At 46.9% G+C, this 23,642-nt stretch overlaps 1 protein-coding gene and 1 long non-coding RNA gene across 9 annotated transcripts in view; one reads left to right on the forward strand and one right to left on the reverse strand.

Annotated features, from left to right (window-relative positions):
• Positions 1-23,642, reverse strand: part of TSPAN4 (tetraspanin 4) — a 412,293-nt gene that overhangs the window by 204,432 nt on the left and 184,219 nt on the right. The window lies entirely within an intron of this gene.
• On the forward strand, positions 169-5,687 carry LOC106031769 (uncharacterized). The gene is made up of 5 exons (XR_007161327.2): positions 169-382; positions 533-623; positions 1,257-1,437; positions 2,896-2,960; positions 5,366-5,687. It is a non-coding gene; the product is annotated as an uncharacterized lncRNA (long non-coding RNA).

The following is a 23,642-nucleotide window of genomic DNA, read 5'->3' on the forward strand; positions in this document are numbered from 1 at the left end:
CGCAGCAGCGTTCCTGAGCTGTGCCCTGGGAGCTGCTTACATCGCCCCTTTTCCTGGAGCAGGGGCCGTGCTCTCCTCGTTTCGTCAAGCCTGGCGTGCCGAGGCTCGGTGTGTGCCGTGTAACCACGGCGGCACAGGCGAGGCACGCTTCTTTCACACTGTCACCAGCCTTACCAGACAATCAGCTGCCAGCCGGGGCTCAGCACCCACAGAGGAACCTCTGGGACACGGGGTCAGCCTCCCTCTTGCCCCTGCATCTCAGGGCACAGTTGGCTCCCTTCTCTCTCGAGGCGAGCAGCCAGGAAGGGCCAGGAGTCACTTCACGCTCTTATTTGCCACCTGCCAAGCCACGTACCCAAGGCAGCTGCATTCGAGAAGCCAGGCTTTTAGATTTATTTTTCCTTTCAGACAAAGGGGTAGCAGGACGCTGCTGCCGGCTGCATGTTTTGTCAGAGCCTCCCATTGCTGCTGAATGCTCTCGTTTATTCTGTACCAGGCTGTTCCTCGTGGCCCTGTTTTATGTTTTTCACAGCGTTTTTGGAAGACACATGGTCTGAACGAAGGCTGCCCAGGACAGAGGCACAGTGCAGCTCTGCACAGAAATTTCTGCTCCCCTAAAGCAGGTAAGAGGAGGAGAGGAGACAGCACAGCTCCCCGGGGTGGGGACCCACGCAGCCATGGCAATGAGAAAGCTTCAGCTTCCACTGGGATTTATCAGCTCAGCTAGTGTTTATTCCAAAATTCAAATGTGCTTTTCCTTATCCCTGTGGGGGACGATCAGCACCCACTGAAGTCAGTAGGAGGTCTACCAATGAGTCTGAAGAGCACAGAGGCAAATATTTTTGCAAAACCTTATCATTTGAAGCGTAATTTAAAGCCATCTCCCTGTAGATGCGAAATAGCTAACTAGCAGACATTGGCAGCTACTTTCCTGACAGCTGCCCTTCTGTGCTGAGCCTGCACACTTGGACAAACTCCAGGTGCCTCCTGATGTGCAGAACTAGATGATTAGATCTGGCCTTTTGCTAGGAAAGGAAGATGGCAATCAGTCCATCTTGCAGATAAACCCCAGGAAGCACTAAGGCTCTGACCCCAGAACTGAAGGGGTTAGCAGAACAAAGCCAGAAGCCGTGTTTCCATTCCAGCCCTGCCCCACACCTCTGGCGCTGGGTAGGCCAGCAGTCCCTGCGCTCCTGTTTCGCTCTCCAGACCTTCCTCAGACCACCTCTCACCACGTGTCTATCCACTGCTCACAGCTCCCGGAGGTTCCTAGGGATCAGGGCAGCTCTGCCAGGGCTGGATGTGCTCTGTGACAGCAGCAGTGACAGCATCACAGCAACGAGGGGGGACCCAACTCCAACCTGAGCACGAGCACAGGGGAGGTGACGTGGGCCCAGCAACGCATAAAGCATCCTAGGATGCTTTTTAATGACATCGGTGAGTACCACGGAAGAACTTTCCTGAGCAAGAGGTCAACTTTCCTGCTAATTATAACATTATATCACCGACTAGTCTTCACTGAAGTGCTTTCTGCTTTTACTTCAAGAGCGTGGCTGGTCAATCCTATGTTATTTGCTCTGTGCTCAATCATTACGCTGGCTGGATGAAAACTCACTTCAACCAGAACAACGTGTATTACAAGTGATGTATTGACTTGATTCCTCTGAGACAGGTCTGCAAATGGAAATGGAGGTCTGCCATGTCCCTAGTAATCTTGGCATTGTCCTAAAATAGTTCACTAACAGATAGTGTAAGTCAGGGAACAGAAATTGGGAAATTCAGTACTGACAGGTGATGATAGTGAGAAGGGAGGCACGCTGTCATTACACAGGAAATATTTCAGCTTTGCCTAAAAAAAATAAAAAATCCCATTTTAAATTCCAAAAGGAGCCGCTAGCCATACAGTACAGCCAAGAATTTAATTGGATTTCTGCATTTCCTAAGCACACGGTTTCTCCATGGTGGTAGCCACTGCATTCCCATAACACTGATGCAAAACTACAGCATTGGACCCATTTGTCGAAGATCTGAGTAAATTCTTTCCTCTCCTGTGCTCCTTTCACAGCAGAGGGCTCACCCAAGCCCTGTTCCTCCTTCCCTTTCCCAACAGCCTCCCTCTTAACTTATTCAAGCGTGTACAAGAAGGGAACAAGCTGTTTTTCAGCCCTGTGACACGTTTCCACAAAGGAAGAGCTCGCTTTCTATAGCTGACAGATATCTAGGCTGAAATGGTGGAAGCAAACACCTTTGAAACCAACCACCCAAATGTTAATAATCAAGTTTAGGGGCTCCGCAAGTTATTTCAGTCAAAGGCAATGAATTCTGTTACAACGTGCGCATGTGGAAGCACAATGCAATGCAGGTCAGGGCTGCAGCACAAACTAACATTCGCTAACAAGCTAGCATTTTCAAAAGGCCTAAGGAAAACTCTGCCACAGGGATGCAACAAAATATAAGGACATGTCAGGTGGATTCTGTTAGCAGATGTTATAGCAAGTAAAGTATATATGAAATATATATCAATAAATGTACCCTTCAGCTCCTCTTTTTTTCCCTCCGCCTTTGCTACTGACACTTGTATTATAAATCAATACATTTTTTGCTCCCAGAAAGATTTTGTTCCATCTATTTTATCAAGACATACTTAATAAATCATATTTGACAGCATAAATCATATCTTATCACAAATGAGATTTAGAGGAGCTATTCTCCAAATGTAGTTGATTAGCATATGCAATAAAGAAGTCACCATATATATTAAAATTCACGCCTGTAATATTTTAACATGCGTGGTAGCAAACGTAAGAACCACAACTAGACCCGCTTGATGCATCTTTACACAGCGTGTGTGTGTATATATATGTATTTCCCTAATTCTCACCAATCTTTTTCCAGGGAGATACAAAACCTCAAAGCCTGAATAGCCTCGCAGTGCCAGAGCCATGCATCTTTCTGTACAGGTACGAAATGCAAGCCAGTTGGTTTCACAAACACACCGCACGTTTTGGCACCATACTCAGGCTTTCACTAACGAAGGCAAACTTCTGACTGCGGAGCAAAACAGAGCACGCACAGTTCAGAGATCTGAATCGTACCGCTGCTTTGACATGTTTTACTAAAGGCTTTATGCAAAACGTAGTGGAACTTCCCTGTGTTTGTTTAGATTTTATACCTAAGCTGGATCCTTCTCTTTAGACCCCAATCTGTAATCCTAGAACAGAAAGGGCCAGGCCAGCCTCAAGGTTCCGGCTGTCCTCATTTACTAGAGAAGTTGAGACTATCTTTTCAATAGCCTGTTGAAATCCTCTTCAAGAAGGACGTGATGCTGATGGATTGGACTCACTTGATCCAAAGCCCAAGGAACAGAAGAGCATCATCATTAAACGCTGTTATGCTTTAATGCCTTTGCGTGTTTCCCCTGTGACCTGCACAGGAGCTCTGAACAACAGATCTCTCCCAAAGGATCGCTATAGGGAGAGACCTGCCCTGTCCTGCACCACGTACGTACCCCGCTGCAAGCCACAAAATCCCCGATCAACAGAACCACAGCTGGATTTAATCTCAAACTCCTCACACGGCACTGTGGCAAACCAGAAGGTCCTTCCAACCATGAATATGAGGAGTTATTATTTGGGTGTTTGTTTTTTTTTTCTACTATGCCTATACAAGCCATTTCTTGTTAACCATGACAGAGTATTGACCTAAAAGGGGCACTGCAAAGTGCCTTGTATATGTCTGGCATGGAGGTAGTAGGGGGAAGAGGCGTAATTAAGACTAAATATGATACTTCATATCAAACAAACAGGTTGTTTCCATTTTAGATTGCTAATTTAGACATAACAAACACTGTAAAAACAGAATAAACTGTTTCTTCACTTCCTGCCTCCTGGCCTTTTATCTACCTCACACCGAAATGCTTCCTTCTGATAGAAGTCAGAGCTCTCTGGCTAATACTGCTGCTAACCTGGAAAGTACTCAGAAATATGTATTTTGTTGATATTATGTACGTTAATTCAAACAACAACACAAAAACACCCTAAGTTTTGACTGTTCAAAGACTTTTGCCTTCCCCATAGGCCTGTGCCAACACAGAAGCCACCAGCCGGGCAGGACATCGGCCTCGTGCAGGAGCTGCACAGGGGCTCCAGTTGGTGGGAAGAGAAACGAGCAGAATAAATGAGCAGAAAAGCCAGGTTTCCAAATGCCCTCTGCTGGCACCCATCAGCATTACTAAGAATTTCATCACCCTGTTAACTAGCGAACCTTTCAGAAAACTAAGTGAAGGTTTATCATCGGAAGATATCCTGGTTTTACACTTACCCCAGTAACTTTCCCTCTCCCAGCTTTAACAACCTTGTTTGTTTTAACCAAACACAACAGCAACCCAAGTGCTGCTGTTCTCCTTGCAGACACCACTGGTAGATTGCCATTCAGTTGGAAAGCATACCTGAAAATGTTTCCCAATCTCCTAACTTCTAGAAATCCTCACCATGATTATTCTACCCAGCTGCTTTGCAAGCTGCTGCTATAAAGTTTTGCTCGTCTTCCTACCACGTACCAGAGCTGTAGCAACCCAGCCATCATCCTGCCGAGGGACAAGGGAACAGAGCACGATGGAATGAGCCCTTTCTTTCCAGCATCCCCCCTAACTGCCCACCAGGAATTTGAAAAAGTCCTTAGGAAGTGGTGGAGAAAGCAAGCCAGGTTACAGCTCCTTGATATTTTAGCTTCTCTTATGATTACTCTTCAGTTACATGAGAACGCTGCATCTGAAGATATTTTCAAGTTAAGATTCAACTCCCCATTAACAGCTAAGCCGTAGTATTAGAGGAGAATGGCAATTAATAATACAAATCAGGAATACATACTGTAGAGCGATCCCTGACTGTTCGAAAGAGATGATTATACGTTTGCATAGCACAGCTCGCTAACAGGAATAGCTGTTGAAGACATATGCCTGACAAAGCAACGGATTTTCCCCGAAGCACTATAAGGGATAAAAGCATTTCAAACATGTTTGTTAACAAGTGCTGCTGGGAGCAGAGAACACACGTTCCTCCCTCTCACAGCGTGCGCAGGAAGGGCACGTAATACAGCATCCCTAGCTAAAAAACGTCCTGCTTCATAAAGAAATGGTCTTCATGTTCAGCTCACTCCTGAACTGAACAGTGCAGACAGGCACCGGTCTGGTTTAGGACAAACAAGCAACCCTACCCTGAGGTACAGAGCCCTCTTGGTGGCCCTTCACTGAAACACTCAGGACTGCAGGGCGATGCCTCGCTAAGGATACACTTCCTCCAGGCTACGTTAAATTTTAATCACTCTTTGCCCATTAGCTTCACCTCATGCCCTTTGTTCTTTTCAGGCAAATGGATACTGAGCTCCAGCACGTTCCCGCCCAGCAGCAATCCCTGAGAACACCTCTCTGCCACCCACTGCTTGGTCAGAGGCATCTCTCTGGGTGTCAGAGCCCTGACGTCAAGTTTAATGGGACATCATTTACTACGCTTAAGAAATTTTTGATGAACCTATAAAAAGACCTTAACAATCAGAAGAGCAAAGCCGTTAAATCACAACTGATTAACCCAAGTATCTATTTGGTAGATCAGCTCTTTCATACTGCACAAACTACACGACTAACCAAGGCTTATCATAACCTTGGAGGTGGGCGATGGAATAAAGCAGTACAGGGCTATCCATTACGGACACAGCCCTCAGTGGAACAGCACTGTTAACATGCCATCATTTTTTTTATAGCTGTCTCTGGGCTGGCAAATTTAATTTCCATAACTTGTCACTGCTGCAGCTCTGCTAAAGCTGGTTGGGGTTTTAATGCACACAGAAGTCAGCTTAGGTTAGCCCAGAAAAGAGGATTCCAACAGTGAAAGCGGGTCCTGTGTTTAGCAACGCTGACACACCATAAAAACCCTGCTAACGTCATCTGTCCTGACACCAAGTTGCTCTCCTGATGACGGATTGCATCAGCTTGCCACTGCTCCAGGACTGGGAACTGACTGTAACCTTGCGGAGCGTGATTTCTGCTCTTGCAGCTGATCATTTGGTCAGGGAGTGCAGTTACAAAAATACAAGAACAGAAACAAAACAACAAAAAAAACAAAAAAACCTTGGGCAATCCATGTAAAGCTGTTTCACCCTAGTGTGTTTGTGGTTCCTCGCATGGAATGGATACAAGACTACCTTTCTGACTGTGCAACACTCTGACAGCTGTGTAAGGGGCAGATTTTAATTCTGTAAACCCTTACCGTACTTACATCTAAGTGCTTTTCGGATGGGACAGGGATGTAGTTCTGCTCGGTGTGGAAACCTGCAGGGTACCTTCCCTCCAGAGGAGGGATTGACTTGACCTTCCCATCCTGGTCAGATGGGACAAATCATCACCAGCCATTAGCACAGCACCAGAAAGACATTTGTTGGTTGACAAGAAACATGTGAGGATGCAGGGGGTGGCAGGAGAGGAAGAGCTGGCACTTCCATGCAAGAACAGCAGCATCCCTTCACTTTGGCACTTACAAACTACATTCCTGATCAGTAAATACGCCGTTGGTGAAGCAGGATAACAACATCCTCTACAAAAGCCTGCAAAAGACTGCTTTCCACGCTGGGACAAAGCTGCTGCATTGACAAGTCTTCCCCTCAGCATGGTGGCACCTGGAGCTTTCCAAGCTTTACATCTCTGCAGCAACACAGGGAGAGCCCCGAGAAAAGACGGCACGGAGAACTGGAGCACTGAAAAGCCATTTCAAATGAAGAGTTCAGACCAAACCTTTCAGAAAAAGTTTGCTCAAAGCCTTTCCATCTAAAAGCTGGTTGAAAAGCAGTACTACAGCATTCTCTTGTCGAAGCTTTTCAAGGAATTGCAAATCAAATAGCCTCAATTTGCAGGGAAGAATATTTTCCTCCCCAAGTCCTGTAAATTCACTGCGGGAGTCCCAGCTGGGTTCTTTCATCAGATTTCAAGGAACTTGCACAGAAACAACAGATTAGAATCTAGGAACCAAACACAGAAATAAACCACAAGCTATAGCAAAATACAGTGCACTGCTCGAGCTCCTTTTGTTCTGCAGTGATAACAAAAAGGGGGAAAAAATAATAAAACCTGACAGTAAGATTCAATGCTGTATCTGCAGGACATTTTTACATCTTCTGAAAAATAAGCCCTGTTGTCTCACGTGGGGCTCCAAACGAGAAGCATTAGTTAGGGATTTCCTGATCCTGAGCTTTGCAGAATGATAAATAGCGCCTGGAAAATAAAGACTATAAAATAATGGATAACAAGGTAACAACTGCTCTGGGTATTACAAGTATTTACCAAGCCTTGGGTTAAAAATGAAAGCACAAAGAAAATATTGAAAACAGTAACATGGAAAGTAATACTGAGGTCTTGAAAGAAGTTCAGCGCCGCAAACCCAGTGGAGACCAACATCTAACACCAACCCACTGCATTCTGTGTGTGAAGGTCAAGCAAAGCCATCCGTTGGCTCCACTCGGCACTTGCACGGCTGCGAAACAGAGCAGGGCAGGAGGCGAAGCACTTCCAGAATCCCAGGGCTTGGAAAAAGAACGTGAAAAGGCAACAGAGTGCCTGAGACGGACCTACCAAGCCTCAGGTGGCATTCCAAGCATTAAATGAGGATTGTGTTTTTATTGAGACCGAGTGATTTAGCAGACAAGAAGAGAGACTTGGCAGATGTGAACAGCAGGGAAAAAAAAGTATACAAGAGACTTTTTACAAAAATTCACAGAAACACGGTTACAAATTATAAGTGGCTTGTCACAGCAGGGACAGAGAGTTTAAGTATGGCCACACAGGCACAGACTATTTACACACTTGTGTTTAAAAAAATCAAAGATATACGGTGGAAAAGCTGAACACCCAGAATGTAGGATGAGGGGCCAGGCCCAAAGGACTATCAGTCACTACCAATGGACGTACTTTAGTTGACCTGAGATATATATAAAGCACAAACTGACAGAGTTGGAAGTATTGCGCACTGATAGCTCTGCAGAAGTATGACCTGTAAATAGCAGAGAATAACGCCACCATAGATCAAAGCTGTAGAAGATAAGAGCACACAAATATCACAGGACTTTTCAGCCATTCCCACTCAGGAAGCATCTGTAAAACACCAGACACGCTGACCGTAAGAAATGGGAGAGGGAGAATGCTTCAGTGCTTCACCACAAACTTGGCTCTTCCATTTGCTGAGAGATGGAAAACTCAAGGAGAGGCCATCAGATGCGACCCGCTGGGGGCCGAAAATCACAAAGGCTCACAAAGCAGAGATCTTCTGGGGAAACAGCACAAAAGAACAATACAAACTGGTGTATCTTTCAGATATCAGCTATGTTTCCCCTTCTCTCATTCTTGGCCTGTAGTGAAGACCATAAAAGAGAGTTTGTGTCCAGACCCTCTGTATGCTTTCCATGGTAAGCTTTAAAAAAAAGGTCTTTGTGGTTACTGACACCTGCCAGCTAAAGGCACTGATGCACAGCTAAGACTCCTCAGCTGAGCAGTGAAAAAGGTACAAAGGGAGACGGTGCCCCAGATCTCAGCAGTGTTTCTTCTTCATAAGCTCAACGCCCATCTTATTGTTCATCGCTGCGTCATTGAGCCTGGATCCACCAGGAGCGCCGACTGAAGGCAGCTCATCCACCGCTTCCCCCTTCCACTTGCTAACGCTGCATTCACATTGCGCCCAGCGCATGCTGATGGCATCTCCCATACGACTGGGCTCTTCCCTCTCCTGCTGCAGTCATACTGAAACTCTCCATGCTAGCTAGCCAGCTGCTTGTCTTCAGTATTTTTCCTTTACCACAAGGGCTGCTTCCTCCACAGAACACTCAACTCTCATTTGCCCATAGGCCAGGCTTGAATATCCCTATTGATTTGGCTTAGACTCCCATCAACAGAAGGAGAAAGTGGAATTTATGGAGCTAAGTTTCAGGGAACTAGCAAGAATTCCTAGCAGGAAACGCTTTGATGGCAGCAGGGAATTACAGAAAACAGCCTGTGCAAACACTGTCACTGTATCAAGCGAGAGGCAGGTTACATACCTGGGAGTTTATCTTTTAATTGCCTTGAAAGCTGGTGCTTGCCCTCACAAAAGCAATTGCAATGAACGTTTTCTCACTCACAGCTTATGCATCCACTGCATCATCATCAATTAAACAACGTATATCAAGGGAAACGTATGACTTCTGGAAATAGATGCTGAGCTACGTATTAAGTTTACAGAGTCCAGGAAAGTTACACCAAAAAAAGACAAAAGGGAAGGAACGTGATGCTCTTCCCAACTTTTGCCATTAAGAGGCAAATGTGCCGTGCAAGGGAAACACACCGTGCACCTGCTGCCCAGGACGAGAGTTTTCTGGTGTCAACCCTTAGTGCATAGCTACTTCCATCTGAGAAGCTGTCTTCTAAGAAGTCTCATCCTCCCAACAGACATTTCTGAGGGTCCGTGGCACGAAGGGGGGCCCTGCAGGCATCTCCCCCCACTGGCACTCCCAGCAGTTGTTCTGGGAAGGTGCTCAGCCAGATGAGCGTTCCCATCCCTTGGCAAGGACAAATCAGGTGTTTTCTGTTTATCAAAATTAGTCTGCTTTCTCCTAAGTAACTTGCTACCTGTTCTTATGTGCGGCTCATGGGAAAGGCAGCCAGCTGATAGCTCAGGCTTGCACTTTTCACAGTGCAGAGGTAACTTTGTGCCGAGGCAGCTCCCCTACCCAGCAGCACTACGAGGGACCAGCTGCCAGCTCACCACCGACCCAGCACCCATCTCAGCTCCCCAGAGCCCGCTGTCATCTGCTGGCAGCTCCTCCAGAACCAGCAACCGCAACGGGAAGCTCCTGCTCCAGGATGTGTCTGCTAAACTGCCTCCATCCTGGTTTATCAACATCTCTGTTGGTAAACCAAGCTCCATCCAGTTTCCTATAGCCACTGGCATACCTGCTATGCCTATCTCCCAGAAACCTTGATTATACTGGGACATTTCACGAGGCGAACACCTGATTCACTACAACCAGCTAGAAGCCACTAAATTCACCTCACATCCCCAAAGAAACAGCAAATCCAACAACTGATTTGCGGTGGCTTCAAAGCAGCTGAAGTGAAAGCCTCTGTATTTCATTATAAGCTGCTTAAGCCCATGCATTTCCATCTCCGGCCACGCAGCCTGTAGCTGGAACTGCACAAATGCATTAAGGTCACTGTCAAACCGCCAGGACGATGTCACCCCGCATCAGCTGAACAGTGACAGCAAGCAAACGCTGCCTGCATGGGAGAGCTGACAGCAGGCTACTTCAGAGAGAGCAAATGTTTTTGACAAAGGTGAAAAGGCCCAGTTTCTCCACGGTAGCCCCACCGGGCAAGGATGTTTGAGGCAGGCCCTAAGCAAGGGGACAGTGTTTCAACTACCTCGGAGCTGCTGCAGTGGGACAGAACAGCGCGCTGCACGTGCCAGCCAGTGCCGCCCGCAGCGGGCGCTCGTCTCGCCGCATAGGAAAGCACGCCCGGTAGGAAGGAATCCGGCTGGTTTTCTGTACTTGGTCCTGCACCAAAATAGAAAATCGTTGGCCAAATCAAATTATGATAACAAGGACAATTTCAGTGGCATAGTACCCTTGCTCCAAGCGTGGGTTACTGTCTCCTACGTGACGTTTTTGAGTGAAAATTCTGGAGCTCGTGCACCTGAGGATTCTGCTGCGACAGGCACTAGGAAACCACAATTATTCAGCACCAAATGGCTTCAGAGAAACACGGCAGCAACAACAGAAATCCACTACTACGCTGACAAAGCATTACGAAGCGCAGAACCAAGATCTGCTTTGATACAGCCACACTCAATTAGCAATTTCATCCCCTTTATATTCTTGGCATGTGCATTTAATAAGCATCTGGGAACACGATGCCTTCCTGAAGTTCAGCAACAGCAAGACTTTGGAGTGCACAGAGAGATTTCCAACCCAGGTTTGAGCACTGGGAAGGTGCAGCTAGCAGCTGTAAACCCCTCTCCTTGGTGGTCCCACTGCTGCCTGTCCCACGCCACGCAGCCACTACAGCCACTTCCCAGTCCTCCTGGGCTTTATCCCTTTGCTTGCTGCTTTACACCTGCAGCAGAGGCTGAGGAAAGAGTGACTTCTTCATGTCAAACCAGCTAACTGGTATCTTAAATCAAAACCCTGGAGAAAATTGCTTTCAGGAGCTCATTTAGAACGGCCAATAAACAATAACACATTTTCTTCTGCATTCACTGCTTAGTAAATCTCAAACACATTAGGATCACAGTAAATTCTCCACGGTCTTTGCACCAAATAGCGCATCTCATGATTTTACACATAGATACTCTGTCCAGAGTGCAAATGCTTTAGGAGGATACACCCACATGTGTGCATTGCCTCTTGTATTTGCTAGAGGACAGACATCATGGCTGCTCTGTCCCAGGAAGACAACAATATTGGCTGGTGTGCAACACCTGCAAGCACCTATGGGGCTTTACTGCATGGTAGAGTAGGTTTATCTGAGATCCTGCGAGGCTCCTTTACTGAGTGAAGGCCACAGGCATCTTGGTTCTCCAGCGTAATGAAACCTTACTACATGCGCAGGTCACAGCAATATACTTCCTTGCATGCTGAGCGACGTGACAGTAATCTGCACCGAAGGCTATTTAGGCCAAATCCTGTGAACGCACGAGTCATTCATGACCTGGATCTCACCCATTGATCCTCTCTGGGACTAGGAGTCACGCTCAGATACAGCCAAAGCAACAGCTAGGAAGGTGGGAAGAATGAGAAGATAAAAATCAGAAAATAGGAGAAGTAGATGCTGCTTTTCAAGCAGCAGAGAAACCAGCCAACCTTCACAAAGGGTTGAAGCAACGGTGTGTGCATTTCTTGCAGGGCAGCTCGGGGTTGGAAGGGACTGGCCTGGCAGGGCTGCCCAAAGCGGCCACGAAGCTCCGCCAGCCCCAGGGCAGCAGGAGCTGCCTGCAGAGACGGTGAGGAGGGCGCTGGGGGAAAGGGGACAAAGCCACCTCTGCTGGGACGCCTGCTGGAGAGAGAGAAGAGACAGCAGCTTAGTCTGGAGATAAAGAGCATGGAGGGGGACAGTGAACATCGGGAACAGGTCTGTAGGGGACAGAGGGAGGTGCTGATGGAAGATTTCAGTCCTCTCTGCAGAAAGACAAACAGCAATCTTGTACCGAAGAACCACACCCACAAGCCCGGTGCCAAATTAGCTTAGCACATGGCTCTCTTAATTCCATCCAAGTATTTTCTGTTCGATGGCAGCCGAAACTGCTGCTCACTGAACCAGGGTTATCTCCCCCAAGCATTACCAGCCTGGTAATCAGAAGGGAACCTGGCAAACAGGACTAAGAAGGAGGACAAGGTAATCTTCTCCCTGGGGTCTGCTGCCAAGCGACGGAGCTGCCTGCCTGCCAGCAGCAGCAGTGCTTTCACCGGGGTCTTGGAACAAGAGCTTCTCTTCCCTGCGAGTAAGCATGTGTCATCTCGGGGGCAGCCCATCTGCCAACCTTGCCGCACGATGGCCATGGAGGGGGATGCAGGAGGGGAACAGCAGGAGTGAAGAAAAGAGCCTTTTGGCTCGTCCCCGCCACCAGCGCTCGACGAGGCGCTCCCCGGCGCTGGCAGCTTCGGGACACAAGATGCTGGGCGGTCTGATGACACGCTCGCCCTGTCCCACCAAGCATCCGACCCTCTTTGTAAATGCATCTCGGTGCTAAGTTCCCAAGAGAATCAGGGCTCCCCGATACTGCTGAGCGAGGTTTTCCGGCCCGTGGAAAGAAGGCAGGCCAAGCCAGGGCTGACTCGGTGAGAGACCTGACAAAGCACAGCCAGGATCGCTCCCTGGGTCCCTGCAGAGCTGGCAGTGCAACGCTCCAGGCTCACTACTAACCATGCCACAAGACTTTGTTGCTCTCCACTACGCCACAGAAGTATTCAAATACAGGTGTGTGATCTTTCAGTATTGTGTCCCTTCACTCATAACATTATTAGCTTCCTTCTCACTCCTTTTTTCCAGAACCGCTGGCTTCTTCTTCAGCTTGTGGAAAAAAGGGAATCGTGCAGGTGTTCCCCCAAATCATACAGGTGCAGGACAGCACCCCACCTCAAAGCTCAAGTATTGATTTAACCCTCTCCCAGGTAGCTATGCTACAAAGCCCTTGTCACCTCTGGCTTTGCATGCACAAACAACTCACTCTCTGTCCTCCCCTCTGTCACACCCCACTGGCAGCTCTTTAAAAGGCAGTAGCCTTCAGAGCTGCCCACAGCACGTAGCATAAAGAGAGAAGTTTGCAAAAGCTCGTTTTTAGCTTGGGAATGATACTGAATTTAAATGCAGCTTTAAGTGACTGCAGAACATTTCAATGGCTGCTTTCTCCCCCTACCCCCATTGCCCACTTCTGCCTTCCCATTTCCCCTTATCTCAGTCCGCTGGGGTGTTCTGGACTCTTTGCTGAATATTCAGCTCAGACAGAGGAATCAAATCAAGTTTTAATCAAGCATCCAAATCGCTGCAGGTAGATGCATTTGACAGCTTCAATAACCAAGCACTCTTGTGACAAAAGCCACCGACGCGTGAAGCTCACATATGCTGTGCAGAAGCCAAAGTACCAACGCAACCCAGCCACCGGGGACTCTCCACAGAAGACTGCTAACCACACAGTGCTGATAAACTCCGTGTTAATAACTCTAACGCACCACAAGAGACACCAAAGTGGGGAGGAGGAGCAGGGCGGTACAGAAAGTGTCCCCAATGCCCAAGATCAGTGCCTCTTGTCTGTATGCACAAGCGAGTCTCACCCAGCTGATTCTTGGAAGCACTGTCACCTTCTCAAGCTGCGTGAGGAGCGCTTCTCGGCACTGCTGTCCTACCCGCAAACCTCTTCTGCCGTCGCTGTTCTCTGGATCTTCCAAAAAGTACGTAAGGTGGTCTCCTGCGGTTAGCCATGGGGTACAAAAGCTGAAGAGGATCACAGCCACACTAAGGTAACATTCACTTTCCTGGAGATCTAAATTTTTCTGCTAACCATGAGGAAGCAAAGTTGTTCTCACTTGACAAAGACCTAAAACCAGGTACACGTGGAAACAGCCCCATAAAAACCTATTTTTACTTTCATGCAAAACCCTAGGTGTCCCTCTGTGCTCATACAAAAAGCTTCATTTCTAGAACAACAGTAGAGACATAAAACTATTCTGCTTGTTCCAAATCTCAACTCCGTGTCACCTTCCCCACCTTTTGGGCAACGGGGTACACATCTGAATTTCTCAGGAGTTAATCTTCCAAAGTGCTGAACACTGACATGACTCACTTTCTTCTCAAGGTCTAGAAGGATTTTACCACTAACTTTAACACAAAAAGAGTTTGGAAAACAACAAGTGTGTTTTAAAATTCTACCCGGAGAGATGTTACGGAAATATGAGGATTGGCATAAACACAGTTTGAACAGAAACGTGTAGATGCAAGACGAGAAGAAACAGAAGAACAGCGGGTTAACAGAAGGGCCTGTATTCCTTAGGAAGGTGACACCAGGATGGCAGCAATGTCACAGCCACCACTCCTGTCCTCCTCAGCCTACCAGGAAAGCAGGTGATGGCAGCAACCTGGCCTGAAGTTTATGGACACTGGCATAAGCCTGGCTCTGCTGCAGCGGACCTCCCTGCGACCACTGATGGATCCTAAAGGGAATAAAAGATCTACCCAGAAACTAGCTTGTCTCATCAGGAAGGGACTTGGCAGCTGGTGTCTTGTCCTCTGTGTCACACCCGTGATCCTGGCCACAGCACTTGGCCGTACACCTCCTGGTGCCTGGGGCATGTGACTGCAACTACATGGACAAATGAAATCTGTGACAAAATGAGTATCAGCAGGCAAAACCAACTTATTCAGAGATTTTGTGAATAAATGCTTTCCCCTCCTGCAAGATCTTGCACTGAATTTTGTTCCACTGATTTCCCTACCTACCTACAACTTCTGTGACACTCTGCCCTTAACAGCCACAGCAAACGAGCCCATTTGAGTTTCCTGTACAAATTGAAGCTCTGCTGCTTGTCTGCCCCATACTCGCAGCATCTCACCATTCCTGGGTTTGCTCAGGCCACAGACTCTCTGTAGTTTGTCCAGACTCAAGTGGGAAACTTCTCTCTGTCAGAAGCCACTGAAATGTGTCCTGTGAATTCCCTCCTCTTACAGCTCAGGTACTAAGGACAGAACATGTAGTCCAAGGAGATTAACAAGGATATACTATTGTATAACAACTGACAAACCATCAATATCAACACTCCACGTATTACTCCCATGGTTGAAACTTTAAGGAAAGAGCATTTTCTTCACTTAGGGGAAAAGGAAAATGCTTCCAAACCTCATGGTACTTAGAGGCACTTAAGGACACTTTCCATTTTGGAGGCAGGTTCTGGTGCTCACATGCCTTCTCCTGGTCTTCATTCAAGACAAAACAGAAGTTACAGCTGGAGAGGCCACTTGTATATGCCACACAAAGAGAGACGCTGCAGTCCCAAACATTTCAGCGTCTGAGTCTGTCGAAGTAGATAGTCTTATAATTCATATACATTCAAAACAAAACAAGAAAACATCTACACTAAAAGACAGACCAGACATTGAAATTCCTATCTGCAATGGGCTGGCTGCAAGATACCAGCCATCTCCCAGCCCAGCCTCCGCTAACAAACATCAAGCGGAGCAACTGTGTCCAGCCTGTGCTGGAATGATACATTTCCTCCTCCCACTTTCCTTTTCTCCACAAGATTAGTTTCCCTAGGATGAAGGGAAAAGAGAAGCATGCGGCAGTGATGCATACAGCCCTGGTTCTGTGATAAGCAGAGACTGCAAACCCACCATGCTGTATCCTGCCAAACATCTGCTGCGCTCGTGTGAACTAGATTACAGGACTTTGCTGGTGGTGGTGTTGTTTATTTAAATTCTACCAGAGAACCGAATTTCCATCTCTGAGCCGTACTCTGCTTCCTGCATTTCAAATTGTTTACGCTACTTTATTTGGCCATACGACTCCGTTTAGAGGAAAATGAAAGCTCTTTAAGCTCTGTCAGCCTGTCAGCATTCCCATGTAATCTAATGTAGGAAAAAACTGAAACGCAATGAAAATATTCAGAAGAATTTGTAACACACACATCATCTAAAAAATTCTTAACTCGTTATAGCTGATGACATTAAGCAGGAGCCAAAACTTTGCTGGAAAAGAAAGGAGACGTGAAAAGGTGAACTGCTCTAAAGCTCGTGTGCTACCAGCGGGTATATAAATGCCAAATGAAGAAGCTTGTGGCACATGATGGAAAACAACAATTTGGGATTGTGGTCCTGGGAAACTTTCTCTGAAACATCAACACGTAAGCATCAAACCACCTCAAACTACTTAAAATCACAAAGAAATGAGGAAATAAAAGTTAATTCCATGGGGGATGCTGTGCTCCATACAAAGTCAGAAGTCGGCCTTGAAAATGAAAATAGCGCTTTTCTAAAATATTGAACAAATTAGAATTCAAATCTTTGTTTCATAAATCCGAGTTATTGTGCTGATGGCCCTTTCACTTTAGGGCATGTAAAAATCAATAAACCGAACAATTTCCATAGATATTACCCACACTTTGCTATTTCAGATAGGACCAGGCAAGATCATACAAGGGACAATGAAGAGAACATTGCACTGGCATCACTGCAGCATTTCTCTGAAATGCTTGGCTAAGAACAGCAATTGAGCTAGGCTGTAGGATTTAAATCTGGTGCCCTGAGACTAAAGCTGACTCGCAATTCAGCTACGGCCTTGCACAGGGCACATGGCAGAACCGCTTACATATTTTCTATGAAGGTTAATTTAATCATTGCATAGTTTACTAATGTGATCACGCTGCAGGCCTGCATTTTTAATTGTATTTCTAAATACATGCCTGTGCTTTGGATCTTAGCTTTTGGTGCCCTAAAACACTTGCGAGAGCTCAGCGTTTCACGGTCACTTTTGTCCTGCAGTCCTCTAAGTTTGTCACTCCCGGAGCTGCCCAGCATCACTATCCCGCCATGAAGCCCATTTTGCTCATGCTCAACTTCTCCAATTGTCTCACTGCTGCTGCTCTTTGAACGTAAAAGCGCTGAGGTAAGGAAAAGGCAGCTCGGCTGTCCTTCCCAGGACACAATCTCTGTACGTGTGCGGCTGCACGTGAGGGAGTGACGCAGCCTCCCAGCTCCCGAGCGTGCTTCAGCCTCAGCGTGAGGATCCCCCTGGCTCTGTACCTCTAACCACGAGGGCAGTGCACATGGGCATGCCTCCACTCATCCTTGCGATCAGTTCTGCTCCTCTCCATGATGCTATTGACGGTGATTTCTTGATGTTCATTCTAATACTGCTTGCTCTGCACCTTCTTCTCCTGTAGGTTACTTTTGCTAACATCTCTACCTTCTTCTGCCCCAGAACAGCCTCCTTAGCCGTTTGTGCTTTTAGCACTAGCACACGTGCTCCTGGGGTTTGTTTGCTCCAGCTCCAGGCTCCCTCCTTCCAAACCTGGCTACTTCGGATGCAGCCACACATCTACAAATTCTTGGTTTCCCCTGGTCTCTGTGCCAGTCTCGTCAGCGTGAGGCAAAGTGTCAGACAGATGTAAAACCTCCGCAAACCTTGCTGCTCGCCAGTTAGTAGGCATCAGCAGGTATGGGCAGGAAAAGCCAAACCCTCGGTGGGGCAGAGCGGTGCAGTTGCTCGGTATGATCTGCGAACCAGCATGAGCTGCTTTTTAAGCCGCCTGCCATGAGAAGAATGCAACTGTCCAGCCTCTGCTGACAGCGTGACTAAGCCGGCATTTCAGCTGGAAAAATCCCTGCTCGCTTCTCACCCCCGACCTTCCTGCAAGTGTATGCCAACCCAGCTACCAGATGGCCCCTTCGGTGAACTTGTGCTCCTGTCTCCTGCTGAGACAAGGTGTCCCACGTTCGCTCTCCATCACGGGGCGAGAACGCTTTCTTGGCTTTTACATTTAATCCTCAAGGCAGAGGAGCTGGGAAGTCCGCCTTGGCAGCCTGTTTGTCAGCACAGCGTGCTCCCGCGACAGGCGCAGCTTCAGCGTGTCTCGGCAGTCACGGGAACTTTGATGAATTGGCTGGCAGTGGCACCTGCTGCTAAGGATACAGATGTACAAGATGAACTAAAAGGCATTCCTCCATAAAGCAGGTGATAACACCACAGATATGTCGCTGTACCAACGTGTATTTTTCCTCTCGTTTGACCAATGATTTTTTGCTTTGGTATAGGCATCAGTAAAATTGCTTCAGGGCACAAGCAATTCCAAATAAACTTTGCAGAAATACTAGTAACGAGACAGAGAATATAAGAAAGAATTCCCTTATGTATCACATCACTGAGAGAAGCTGTTTTCATTCTGAGTGGAAATTTGCTATATTCAAAACATCATTGAATTAAGCTCAAGGAAAAAAACAAGAAAACAAACAAACAAACAGTGATATGTATTTCACAATAATAACTGACTATTATTACAGCTGAGTTGTGCTCTGGGCTCTCACATTCGTGGATTAGTTCAATCTCAGGAAGGCAAATTATTCTTCAGGGAAATTCTGTTTCAGCAAAGCAGATCAAAAGTTCAGGAGGAATTAGTGTGCACCAAGGACGACATCCTGCAGACAAATCTCCCACTCTGGTTGGGACTTCAGAAATAACTACAATAGAATAGCCACTAGAATATTCATTATAAGCTATATGCAACACCCAATATATATAGCAAACCCTGAGGGCACATTTATTGCTTCCACAATAACTATCAAGGGAGTGAAAAGCACTGAGTAAAGATGCTTTATGTTATTTATTTTTAATAACCTTAGGGCGAATTTTCTTTAAGGTGGGCACATGACAGCAACGGTTATTCAGCTCCTCATCTGACTGCATTTTCCAGAGTACACAAAGCTGCTATCAGAACAAAGCTGGGGATTTGCTGGCATCAGGCACATCCCGTCGCAGCCTGCACCGTTCTGGCTTAGGCAGTGCAGAGAGAGGCAGGGAGAGGCGGGCTGGCCACAGGAGGATGTGCTCTTCACGTGGGTTGTGTCAAGTCTGTGACGAGAGCCCATGGCAGGTACTAATTCAGACAGCACAACTTAAATCAGCTTGAAGGCTGCTCCAAGTTCTGCAAGGGATAAATTTCCTCTTGCGCAACTGTTCTGGCTCCTTTTACCACCTGATCACAAACAAGGACCTTCCTTTCTGAGACCTAGTAGGGCCTGACTTCTATACGGCTCGTGAGAACATTCACACTTACGTTAAACAAGATTTAGAATTTATTTCTAGAAGATGAGAGAAACCAACCACAAAATGAGGGGCTCCTGAGCTATGCAGTATTGGCCAATGGCCAGCAGAGAGCAAGGGATTAGTTGGGTCAATGCAAACATTTTGTGTCACGCCTATGAAATACAGCCCCCCTCTGACACTGCTACTGCTTCAGAATACTGATAAAAGTCAGTGAAGTCAGTATTCAGAACACTGATAAAATGATTTGGGAATCATCTGCAGTGAAACCTGCTGAAGAAATGTTAAAGTGATGTTTTGTTTTCACAACTTTAACTCGAGGAATCTTTGTTCAGGGTCTTTAGATTAAGGGATGCTTTTGCTTTGCCCTAAAAGGCTCGGTGTTAGAGAAGCAGGGCAGAGAAGCGAGACAATACCTAGAGAGACAAGGACAGAGTTCTGAGGAGGCTTTCACAAACAAACAGTTCTTCAGCTTGTATTTAATGGCAGCTTCTAAAATAATGATTCCTCACCATTATTGTAGTACATCTGCCCTACAATGTGGCCAACCCACAAAGGACTCTTGCCTCATATAGCTTTGCTCCAGACTTGTTTACACATTTTCAGCTGCCTAACAGAAGAATTAGGTACCACAGTACCTCCCAAATCTAACGAGTCTCTCTGCTCACTGAGAGCGGTGCACCATGCGACAGAGCTGAAAGTCTCTCCTCCCCATCAGCTTGCACTGTTGGTCTAAGGACTTCCCATGTGCACATTATTCTACCCAATTTCTGTTTTGCTATCTATCTGCTCGCTGCCTGCCAGGAACGTTCCTCCTCACAACGTGCTCCAGCAGGTTGGCCACCATCTGTAACCAGCTGAACCCAACCAGAGGTGCTCATCTCACGGTATGGCCTTTCCCAGCCTCGCGGTCTCTTACCAGGCAGCCCCTGCCGATGTCCTCAATCCTATTCTGACAACACAGTGAGTTGTTTGCCCCACAGGTAAAATTTGTAGCCTGCTCTTGTCAACACAGTGGTTTACTGTTGGCAGAGAAAAGCTTATCGGCAGAAAAGCATCAAGAGCCTGTGTGCCACCTCCTGGCAAATCAATCCCACAGAGTTATGTCCTCCTAACGCATAATCCTAACAGGATGGCAGCATGTCAGCTACAGGAATTATTTCAGGATCATTCATAATATCATCCTGCCAAAGAGAGGACAATTTTGTGAGAGAAAAAAACTGACGCATAGCATTAGTGCAGTTTTTATCTGACCTTGCTCCCATACCTCTTGGCTATTTACAATTCCTCCTACAGACTATGCCAGGCTTCATACTCAGAAAGGAGATGCATACAGATGTCTTTCATGATGGGGTTTCCTAAGCTATCCTCGATGGCAAAGACCTGACACTTCACAGCACCGTTCTGGCTGGACATAATGTAGGAAGCACGTGCCCTGAAATTCCCAGCGGAGCCACGAGAATGCCGGAGGCCTGCGAGCACATTTTTGCTGCCTCTTTGCGCTCTGCCCCAGCTGTTCCCCTGCACCTCCCTGATTAAAGTGGGAGCGCTGACACAACGCTTCTCAGATGGGAACAGAAGCAGGCCTGCTCAAGGCTCCTCTGCGATCCGGACAGGCAGGAGGCTATTTTAAATGTGCTGACTGTCAGGCATGTGGAAGCCTCCACAGGCTATGCACTGGAGACTTCAGAAAGAGAACACCCTCCTCCAATAAATTTTGGGCCCGGCTCTGCCTTTGGCCTCTGGCAGACATCAGTTGCAAGTACCAACGGTATAAGAACAGGGCACAAACATAGCAGCAGACTCCAGGGAATAAAATCCCAGCCTCCAGCAACACGTGGCTCGGGAAATTCCCAACCTTAACCTCCCCTGGCACACCTTGAGGCCATTTCCCCTCATCTTATCACTTGGTGCTTGGGAGAAGAGCTCGAACTGCACCTCGCTACAACCTCCTTTAAGGTCATTGCAAAGTACAACAAGGTCTCCCCCGAGCCTCCTCTTCTCCAGGCTAAACAACCCCAGCTCCCACAGCTGCTCCCCGTAAGACCTGTTCTCCAGACCCCTCACCAGCTTCGTTGCCCTTTTTGGACACACTCGATGTCCTTCTTGTAGCGAGGGGCCCCAAGCTGAACACAACATTCAATGCACAGCCTCACCTAAATAACAGGTAATGCTAGATAATTGCATCAGCCCTAGCTGCAAGAACTGGTTGTCCAGGGAGCACCGAGCACCTTGCCTTTTGCAGAGGATTAAGGACATCAGTTTCCAACTCAAACCTATAATCATGCACAATTAAAGAATTACAGAATAGCAGAACTGGGAGAGACGACCACACAGACAAGGGCAGTACAGGTTATTATATCTAAGTCAGGCTCGACTGACATTGGCTTCATCTGTTCTCAGTGGCTGCCCATGGGGGAGGCTGAAGTTTCCCCTATCTATTTTAGTGCTACACTAATGCTGGGAAGTTTAACTATTACCAACCTCGGATATTTCGTTCTGTGACTGAAGTCTGTAACTCCTTAGCCCATGCCTACAACGAGCTCTTCCCTTCCTCTTTACCAGCAGCCACTTACAAGTTTGTAAAGTATCGTTAAATGTCTTTACTGAAGAACTCCAACTCACGCAGTCTTCCCGGTTAGATTTTGTTATTTAGGTCCTGATCATTCTCACTGCACTTGTGTTTCCTTCTCCTGTTGATCCACATCTTTCATCTGCAGTTCCCAAAAGCTCCACTACATCCCGCTGAGGCTGTATAGGTGCCAAAGGATGGATCATTTCTCAGGTCTCATGAGCGAAACGCTCTGCTGAGACGCTGCAAGATGGCTCTGCCTTTTCAAACAACTCAACATCCCTGACTTAAATTCACCTTCTGATCCACCATAACCCCCAGATCTTCTGCAGGCCTATTTGTACCTGTGCAGCTGATTGTTTCTCAAGTGAGACGTATTGCATTGTATCTCCAATTTGTCCAGATCATTTTAGCCATCAAGTACATCTTCTCGTTTCCCAGCCCTCACAAAATCCGATCAGGACTGAACACTGTGCATAGCAAGCCACGCAGGGAAGCAAGAACTTTCAGATTCTGAGAGAGTATTTTTGAAATTGAGTTATGAATCAGTCTAAACTACCTTCATATTCCTTCCCTCCTAGTATCACAGGTGCAGCTCATCTCTAATGAGGTTTCACAGGATAATTAAATTTGGACAGCTTGGGCAAACATCCGAATCTTCATTCACCTCTGCTGACAACTCTGGCAGATAGCTCACAGTGTTTTAATTCCTAACACAAAGAGCACATAATATCTGGGACCACCGACTGAATACTTTAGATACCTCTCATTGCTTCATTCACTGTAGGAAAAAATGGCATTATCTGAAGTGCTGCAGTTGGAAAGGACTTTCTCATGTTCTTGTTATTTTAGGCAGCTCTGCTATTGGTAAAATTACACCACCAGTTTTGCCATGTCACTTCTTTAAAATACCCATTCAACTATTTTTGTACAGTGCTGATGACCAGCCTAATGTCCTGCAACATATTTCTAACTCTTACTGAACGTCCCAAAAGGGGAGCACGCAGCGAGGGCAGCACATAGGACACGGGGAGGCAGGATTACTGTATCTATTCCTGTCCTCGGACTTTATACAACTCTGGGAACATCCTTTAAACTGCCTGCAGTCCACATTTGCTTTCTGTAAAATCACTTTAGTGAGAAGAACACAAAATTCCTGCTTCAGAAGTGGGATGTGCCTCCCAGGAGTGGTGCACCAGCAGATACTTTGGCAGCTCTCAAGGGGTAAAAACGTTATTAGCACGTACATTCATGACAAGGAGATTTTATTCCCACAACGTCTCTGTTGTAAAAACATCCTCATTACACAGATTGGGAACTGAAAAGAAAGCAGACTGTCAGACGACTAAGTTTTGTCAGCAAGGCTGAAATATAATCCAGGCCCTGCACCCAGCCCAGTGCCTCACACACTCAGACGTCTCAAGTAAAGTAAAACCATATAGATTTTACAGTTCCCTATTTCTGCTATTCATCCTATATCTGCATCTAACACCTCACTCAGCTTATGGCATGGAACTACGTTGATTCCTCCAACATTTCTCCTCATCTTGGAGCAACACTCTCACTTTTTACAGGGTTGTTTTTCCATGTGAGATTTCCCAAATTCACTTGGCTTATGGTAGAGATGAGCCTCGCAGCGTGGGGGCTGCATGACAAAGCAGTGTCCCCTCCTCTGAATATCAGCAATGTTCAGGGAAGGAAGAGTGATGCTGTGCATGGCTGGAGGTGAGCGGGCGTGGAGCTGTGCTGCT

Source organism: Anser cygnoides, chromosome 5, assembly GCF_040182565.1.
Source record: "Anser cygnoides isolate HZ-2024a breed goose chromosome 5, Taihu_goose_T2T_genome, whole genome shotgun sequence".
NCBI classification, from domain to species: Eukaryota; Metazoa; Chordata; class Aves; order Anseriformes; family Anatidae; genus Anser; species Anser cygnoides.